Genomic DNA, 9482 nt, shown 5'->3' with positions numbered 1-9482 from the left:
CGTGTCGGTGTCGTCTGGGGCCCCGCCGCGAGGGCTCCTGCCTGCGGGCCCCGTCCTCAGCGCGGCGGCTCTGCGCGGGTCTTCGTAGAGAAGCGGGAGCGCCGCGCCGCGCCGCGCCGCGCCGAGCGGGCGGGCGGGACAGGCCTGCCGGGGAGCGGCCCTTGCGGTGGAAGCCCAGGCGCCACGGGCACTTTCCTGTCGGCCTCTTGCCTTTGAGCCCCCTTCCTTACAGTATTTACTAGAGATAGATATTAAGTGTATGTGCGTCTATCTATCTATCTATCTATCTTTAGTGTGTGTGTGTGTGTATATACACATGCGCACACACATATATTGGTATTAAGAATAATGTGGAGGTGATGATCCAGGAATTATGTGAGAGGAAAGGATGCCCAATAATGACTTTAAAAACTTGTCTCAACTTTATCTCAATTATATATATGTGTGTGTGTGTACGTATATAGTATAATCAGTGATTTTCAACCAGATGCCATGGCACTGAAGATATACATGGGGTGTGTGTGTGTGTGTACACACATAAACACATATGCGCACACACAAACATATATAAGCATCATATCCACAACATCATTCTTAACACTAATATATATGTTATTTGTGTGTGTGTGTATGTATGTGTGTGTGTATGTGTGTATATATATATATATAAAAGCAGCTGCACTTTTGGGATGGGCTTACACAAGCTTGTTTAATGCAAAGTATTGTTTAAGCTAACCCTTGCCTTGCATAAGTCCTGGGTCATCACAGCTGCAACATCTTAAAACAAATACACGAATTATGTGAGAGGCAAGGATTTGCCCAATGCCTTGCCTTTAAAAACTTGTCTTAACTTTATCCCAATTATGTATATGTGCATGTGTGTTTGTGTGTGTACATATATAGTATAATTAATTATTTTCAACCAGATGCCATGACATCCTGGGGTGCCTTGAGATTCTTTCCAGGGTGTCATGGAGTGCCATGCCATGTTAGCACTGGTAAGTGTGCAAACATGATTCACAAGATAACCAGAGATTTCAAAGAGGAAATTCAGTGTTAAAAACTTTCTGACTTGCTGTGGTCTTTCTGAGTTCTTTGCAACAGAAGACTCGCTCTGTTATTTTTCTGTAGTCAGAAAATGAGTGGAAGCTACAAGCCTGCATATTCTGAGGAGTACCTTGAATCTTAACAAATTGAAAGGTCACTGATAGATGTACACATACTGAGAGAGGGAAATAGATGTACATGTACTGAGAAAACTAGTGGCAAGCTCTCACTTATTCCTGGTGTAGCCTTATTTGGGGGTGGTAGAAAGTTTTGTTCCTCCAAAGAGATGAGTTTTCTGGGTAAAAGTGTCATTGCTTGATGTCTGATACAAATGTTAGTTTGCATAGACTGGCATATCATGACTGCTACCAGTAGTTTTATGAACTGATATTATGAGCCTTGTTTGTGTGGTGTCTGTTTGTACCCCCAGGTATGTTGAATGGAAAAATAAACCTGTTAACTGTAGTAAGAGCTTGGGGGAAAATTGTATAAAGTATTAGGCAACTGGAGTGCATATTGTCCAGAAAAAAATAATCTGTTTCACAGCTCTCTGCTGATGAGGACCAAATAAAAAACGGATTGTGAACTTCCCAATATGGATGGGGAAGACTTCCATTTCCTTGTTCTGATACATATTTTACAGGACACATTCTCCATGTCAAAGTTTTCATGTGGTTTGAGGAGGAGCAGAAGTATAGCGGAGCTTTCCTGCCACTGGGTGAATTGGAAATGTAGAGGCAAAGAAAAAGTTTTCCTTCTGCATGTGTGACATCCCCTTTCCCTATAAGGAAATGAGGGGCAGTACTAGACTCTCGGTTATAGGACTCCCTTCACTTTGAATGACTTTACATAGAGTTGCCAAGGGTATGAGTTGCAAGGGAGGAAAAGTAAACCAAGAGAGACATTTTTTAGATTTTGGAATCTTTTTTTTCCTTGACCCCAAACTTTTCAGCAACCTGAAGGAATGTTCCAGGATAGATGAGGAAGCACAGATATACAGGACTCCCAGGAACCTTGATATCTAACTTGGTGAGGAAGGACTGAATTATTTCCAGCTACGGATCTTTCAAGGCTCCATCAAAAAAAAGAAAACCTATGCAGCAGTTGTAGTCAGGACTGGGCTTCTAGGTACAACCCCTTGCAGTGGAAGTACAGGCAACATGGAGAAAAATATTCCAGTAGGGATTTTGCTTTTGAGTTCCTTTTGTTAAAATATTTAATATTCTCTCTCATAGCATTGAAAGGTGTGATCCTGCCAGGCTCTAAAAGATGTTATATCAGCTTTTATTTTAACAATGAAGCAAGATTTTTTCTGAGAATAATTTGGAATTACAAAGGGCTCAGAGACTGGGGTAATATATGGGTGAATCAAGAAATAGAGGCTATTTCCTTATTTCAAACTTCTATTAAGCTTATGACTTTTTCTGCAATTAAAATATATGGTAAATTAATATTATGCTTATTTGTTTTATACTAACATATTACAGCCTTCAGTTAAAGTTTGTAATATATTTAGGTTTTTAAATGCATATTTTAAAAACAACCTTGAACTTTTAAAATATAAATAGTTAAATACAACATCTCCTCAATATATTTTATTTAAGCTCTGAACAGCCTAGTGGCCAATCTATGATTTGACAGAGCCTTTAGTTCTGGCTGTGGCCTGAGGAAATGCCTGTGCCATGAATCTCATGAGCTCAAGATTGGGGATGGCAGGGACTTCATACAATCCAAAATGTGTGTGGGGGAGAGGAAATTATTATGTTGATAGGCAATATCCAGCTAGAGGCATGATACAATAGGGGAAGATCCCAGTTCATTCCCAATTGCATAAGAATTCTTCATCCTTCTCTAAGTCAGAAGATTCTCATCAGTCCTGGAAGGATTAATGAAGACCCTATTTTGAGTGGCAGGGCAAGGCTGGGACTGGAGGTGGTTTGGGCAAAATGAACCATAGGGAGTTAGGATTAGGACATGAGCATTAGTCATGTTGGACTGTCAGATCAGGAACAGAGGAAAATGAGAAGCAAAGAGAAAGATTGGGAAGGAACTTCTACAGGCACAACTAGTAATGCAGGAATCTTTGGGAACTAGGGATGAACAGACATCTTTATCCTTAGCTTTAGGAAGATACTCTTTCAAAGATTTTCAAGATGTAGGATTTAGCTTGAACAGGAATTGAAATAAAACTAAAAAGATATCACCAATGCAGATATAATACAACAGGATATGACCAGCATATGCATAATAATAGTACAATAGGGGTGTAATCAACATATGCATTATACAATATGTGCATGACCAGAGTCAACATAAAAAGCAAATTAGTAATACATATTATTTGAAAAAAAAATTCTAAACCTTTAAATGGGACATCTGGTAACACACAAGACATATAAGAAACTTTAAATGGGCAAAACAACACTTTTCATGATTAGAAAACAAATACTATATAAGATGAAAAAAAACTGCTTTACCTTGTGTATTTCTAACCCTTTTAATCAGTTTTCTCAAAATAGTCTAGAAAAAGTTCACCTTTATTTTGACATGAACTATTAGAAATGCCACAAAAAACCCAAGCAAACAAAATAAAAGACACAAAAGGATATGAAAACAGAGCCTTGCAATTGATTGTCTTTACTATGTTGACTAACTTTTATATATGTTAATGCATTTTAATTGAACAAAGTTGAGAAGTATCCAAGATTCTTTAATATGACCTTCACAGATAGCCATCCAGTTTGCTTTGGGGGAGAAAGAAGGTGAAATAATAACCTCAGATCTGGGATTCATCTGTCATGAAGTAAGGAAGTATGGTTTGAAATGTTAATTCTCAATTCCCATACAAGCAGATTGATAGATGAGGCATAAAATGGTTCCAGATGCTGTGGTTTCCAAACTATTCAGCTGTGCTCACTTTTCCTATCTCTATAACCTGGAGCAATATTACTGTAAGTAGGCCACCTGTGTTCTGAGATTTACCTGAGTCTTAAAACATGTCCTTCATGTATGGTAAAACTGGGTTGAAGTTTAATTTATTTTCTAACAAATCAAGGTTTCTAGCTGATTAAAAGGATAAACAAAAATATCTATGGAATATTTGTTTTGGAAGATACTTTGGTTTATAACTGAAAACGATTATAACAGGCTGAATAACCTCTACTCTTTCACCTCACAGATGCTGCCTGGAATCTTTTCAGTATACTTTAAATAAAGGAAAAGATAGCCCTCCAACGAAAACACAGCATAGTGAGCCAGGAGATATTGGCTGTTTTCCTGGTTCTGCCACTGGTTTCTGCTGCAATATTAGGCAGGTCAGTAAATATCTTTCAGCTTTAGTTTCCCCATCCATAGATGAGGGTTGATGGTACCTAGTTTACCATCTTAATGTCTTACCATATGGTGATGCTTAACTCATTAATGCTTGTAAAATACTTTGAGATTCCCAGTTGGAAAGTGCCAAATAATAAGCATCAAGTATTCTAACTATGATGACAGATAGTTTGTCCTTTAGAAGTAGCTGCTTTAAAAACAAGGAATTGTTTTAATAATCTGTTCTCTAGTATATTTGTGTCTCATAGAAACCTTTCTAAAATGTCCTTGCTTTTCATCTGCCCTTTTATTTCAAAGCCTTATGTCATAAGCAGGGATCCTGGTTTTCTCTGTTTAAAAGTAAAAAATTCTCTGATAAAAATCCAAAATTCTCTCTCTCTCTCTCTCTCAGTACACACCCACCCACTTTTAACTGTCTCTTTCTAATGTTAATAAGCAACTTCCTCCTGCAGCCTGCTCTTAACAAAATACCTTCTTTTGAAGTGTGACTTGTCCAACATACCTTTAAGATGCACCTTAAGAACCACATCTCAGTTGCTTCAATTCTCTTTTCCATACTTGGCAATATTGTCCAGCATTCTGATGCATACGTGAGATAACATAGCAACCCAAAACTCTAAATTTCGTCCTCATAGAAATTTTACTATTTATAAATATCTTTTTAATTTTCAGAAATGTGTCTTATGCCATCCCTATTCTCCATTTTATTTCATGAGCACATATACCATCTGATGTTACCCAGCTTCCTAAGTAGTTCAATTTATTGACTGCCTTCTCTGTTCCTTATCCACTTTGATGTTGCATACTGGAATGATCTTTGTAATTACCGTGCATATTGTTTTGCTACAGTTAATACCTAGACCCTTCTTCTCGCTTTCACTCACAATTTTATTTAACAATTTGAGATAAAATTGCTAGGTTCGATAAAATGTATGTGTATAGGTATCTATTGAACACAATGTTTTATTGATATATTTACAGTTTAAAGCAATTTGGAAGCCTACCAGTACCTCAAAAGTATAATAAAATAAATTCTAAATACCTATCTATTTTGTCATTTGATTTGGGTTTTTTCATCATAGAGTACCAGAGCTCCCCCCTACCCCCTTTGCTCACCAGGGCATGGGTCCAGCTGTACCTGCCCCCTCCCTCCCTGCTTCATGGTGCTGAGCAGCCCTGATATGTCCCTGCCAATGCTTTTGCCCCTCATTTCCAACCCACAGCCCAGCCACCTCAGCCCTGTTGGTGCCTCTCACTCCTAACCCACACTCCCCCATTTAGCAGCTTACCTGCTGTTGTCTGTAACTGTTATCTTCAACAGTTCTGTTGTTGCATGGGTTTTGTTTTATTTTATCAGTGTATTAAACTAGCCTCTCCAAGACAGAGCTGCATAACTCCACTTTGTCACTACCTGTATTTTCTCATACACTGGAAAGGGAAAGTTGTTCTAATGACTAAAACACCTGCTGACTTGGAATTGTATTTCATTAGGCTATGAAGAGACAGGTTATGTATAACAAAAATCATGCTTTTATTTTTTTAACTTTATTAAAAGCATCCCTTGTACATCTGAGAGACTGAACTGTCCTCCCATCCTCTTTACGCTTAAGATGAGCCCATCTTAGGACATGCAGATACTCCTTTGGCTATTGGGTTACAAAAGGTTTTTGTACTGCTGCTCCATGATTCATAAGAGTATCGTTCTCCCTACCTTCTCCAGTATGTCTGCCCAGCTTTAGCCTTATTATTTAGCTCAAGAATTTGACACAGGATTTGTCTTGGAATTCATTCCACTGACCATAATAGGATTTGGATTTATTGATGTACATGAGCTACCCAGTTTAATAAATCAGATTAAGATGACTCATGGATTCTACCACCAAATCCATGCACTGAAATGTGTACAAGTTCTTAAAAAAAATGGGAGAACCAAAGTAGGTACTGTACCTTCCAGTTTAATTTGGTTGCATCTACAAGGTGAATACTACCTACCTAAAAAAAACCCTGTAAATAGATAGTTCAATATAGCTGTAGTTCATTCAGAGCTATTACATTATCACTTCATATTTTCTGTACAATTTTTATATATTTTTACAGAATAAAAATATATTTTACCAGAAAAGTAATCTAAAATATGTATATTGATTTACATAAGGATATTATTTGTTCACAGCTCCTTCAAACTTCAATGTTAAAAGAGCTATAGTCCTCTTAACCATATTTTTCCTATTCCTTTTTTAAAAAGCTCACACGCCATTCATTAAGTCTACACACATTTTAAAAAATTATCTGTGATACTGAGTGTTTCATTACTAGTTTATTCTTTCTTAAAAGAGTATTTGAATTAGCCATGTTTCAGGAAAATGTTTTTCCCTGGTCCTGTATTCCCTTCCACTGAACAAAATTAAGTGTTTTATGCAATTAAAAATAAATTAAACACTAGGAAGCACACTTCAAAAATAATCAACATAATTATTTGACTACTTTGGCACCAACTTTAAAAAAAATCCGTAGATGAAAAATATTTCAGGGCAAATAAAGGGAAAGGTTAGTATTGTTTCATAAGCCAACAGATGTCAGTTCCAAGCTAAGGATGATATTTCCATTTTATATCATGCAAAATAAAAAAAACTGGGTAATTTGTTGATTTTTATGCTATAAACTCAAGACTAGCTTTTGTACAAATATATGTTAACAAAAAATATGGATCAGTGTCTAAAGTCAAATCTTCTGGTTACACTCCAATATTGTAAACATGAATGTATGCAGTGTTGTTTCTCAAGAAGAGAAAGAAAGAAAGAAATCAAAGCTGTATCCTAAAGGATTAGGTTACCTATTTTTCATATGTGCTAATGCCCCAGACCTGGGTTTCATAGTTTCGTAGTTTTAGGGTCGGAAGGGACCTAATAGATCTTCTAGCCTGACCCCCCGCCAGGGCGGGAGAACAACAAAAGAACCCTAAACAAAAAACGGGACTCAAATGAGTCCAGCCAGGTAGGTATCCAGCCTCTTCTTAAAGATCTCCAGGGTAGGGGCCAGCACCACCTCCCTTGGAAGTTGGTTCCAGCTCCTAGCCGCCCTAACTGTGAAGTAGTTTTTTCGGATGTCCAATCTGTACCTCCTCTCCATCAACTTGTGCCCATTGCTCCTTGTTATGCCAGCGGGGGCTAGGGGAAACAGCGTCTCCCCCAAACCCTTCTGGTCCCCCCTAGTGAGTTTATAGACGGTCACCAGGTCCCCCCTCAGCCTTCTCTTGTGGAGGCTGAATAGGTTCAGGTCCCGCAGTCTCTCACTGTAGGGTCTGCCCTGTTGTCCCCGGATCATGCGGGTGGCCCTCCTCTGGACCCTCTCCATGTTGTCCACATCCCTCCTGAAATGGGGCGCACAGAACTGGACACAATACTCCAGCTGCGGCCTGACCAGCGTCGCATAGAGGGGGAGGATCACCTCCCTGGCTCTACTCGAGATGCGTGACAAGGTCCGGTTAGCCCTGCCAACCATGACCTCGCATTGTCGGCGCATGTTCATCTTGGAGTCAATAATGACACCAAGATCCCTTTCCGCCTCCGTGCTCTCAAGTAGGGAGTTCCCCATCGTATAAGTGTGCTGCTGGTTCCTACTACCCAAGTGCAGCACCCTGCACTTGTCTGTATTGAAACACATCCTGTTCCTGTTTGCCCACCCCTGTAACCTATCCAGATCCTTCTGCAATCTCTCTCTCCCTGCTAGCGTGCTCACCTCCCCCCAAATTTTGGTGTCATCAGCGAATTTAAACAGGTTGCTTTCCACCCCAGCATCAAGATCGCTGATGAAGAAATTGAACAGCGCAGGCCCCAGGACCGAGCCCTGGGGGACTCCACTACCCATCTCTCATTGCCCCACTAACCTGAAAGAGGAATAAAAACTCCATTTCAAATCTTTCACTGTCGTGTTGGCCACCCAATCCTTCCATTCAATTTGTATGCCTTCCCTCTCCTACTTAGGGATCATCATGCATTTGGGAAGTCACACTTCACTTCTGCATTTTACTGCATGGGGGGCACCCCCATCATGGTTATGCTGCCCTCCTGCTGACGGAGGCTTGCCCTTGTATTCTTCCCAGTGCTTGAAATAATCAGGCCCTTGGGCGTTGGGCTGGTGTTGTTAGCATTGGATGTAGGCCTTGTGTGACCAAAGGTACAGGAACAGAGTACGCTGGTAACCCTGAATTTTTTTTCAGTGACTGCAGCTACTCTCTGATCGAGGGGGTTTCTTGATCACAGGCAACAGGTGGCGCCACAACCCGCGTCGCAGGCGGCTCGCCCGCGGGAGGACCGTTCTCCCGCTTAGCAGCAGCTTTCAGAAATTTCATTCCACATTTTCACCGAGGTGCAGCGGGGCCCGGAGGCAGCCTGGCTCTTCGGCTCTGGCCGGCGGGGAGGCAGGAGTTCACCTTCCTCCTGGCTGCAGATGAGGCAGGAGTGGGCCCTTGCTGTCCCACAGCCCAGCTGCCGCTTCTGCCACATCCAAGCCTCCTCCTGGAGCCCGAAAAGCCGCCCCGAGGCGCGTAGGGCTGGGCAGAGGCAGTGGTGTTTCGCTGGGGGAAGCCACGGGGAGTTGCTCCGGGTGCTGCTGCCTGTGGGGACCGGGGCCGGGCGGCGGCGCCCCCGCGCCGAAGAGCTTCCCCGAGAAGTTGCCCCAAGCGGCTGCCTCAGCCCCGGATCAGCGGGCCGGGGGCTCCCGCTGCCTCCCTCACAACTCAGCCCTACACAGGGCGCGCGCCCCAACCCGCCACCTCCTGCGGCCCCGGGCCAGGCCCGAGCCCCCCCACCCCCAGTCGGGGGAGGGGGCGCGCAGCGGGCAGGGGGACCACGTGACCCGAGAAAGTAGTCCCGAGTTGGCAGCGACAGTATCCCTCCGCCGGCCTGCGGCCTGCTCCTGTACCCCCCAACACCACCCTCAAAAGAACTCTCCAGCCTTGCGCCGCAGCGCCCCAGCCCCACGGCGTAGGAGCTCGCAGCGAGCGGCGGGGCAGGGGGGGCGGCGCGACGTGGGGGCGGGTGGCCGCGGAGCGATGATGTGGCGGGACTACTTTGCGGCGGAGGGGGCGGGGGCGGTGCCAG

The 9482-nt window shown here is 42.4% G+C and overlaps 1 protein-coding gene across 4 annotated transcripts in view; it reads right to left on the bottom strand.

Annotated features, from left to right (window-relative positions):
• Positions 1–9482, bottom strand: part of ATAD1 (ATPase family, AAA domain containing 1) — a 63196-nt gene that overhangs the window by 52480 nt on the left and 1234 nt on the right. The window lies entirely within an intron of this gene.

The sequence above is a fragment of the Alligator sinensis genome, unplaced genomic scaffold (assembly GCF_000455745.1).
Source record: "Alligator sinensis unplaced genomic scaffold, ASM45574v1 scaffold557_1, whole genome shotgun sequence".
NCBI classification, from domain to species: Eukaryota; Metazoa; Chordata; order Crocodylia; family Alligatoridae; genus Alligator; species Alligator sinensis.
Note: the sequence above shows the minus strand (reverse complement) of the source record. Positions and strands in the feature narration are given on the sequence as shown.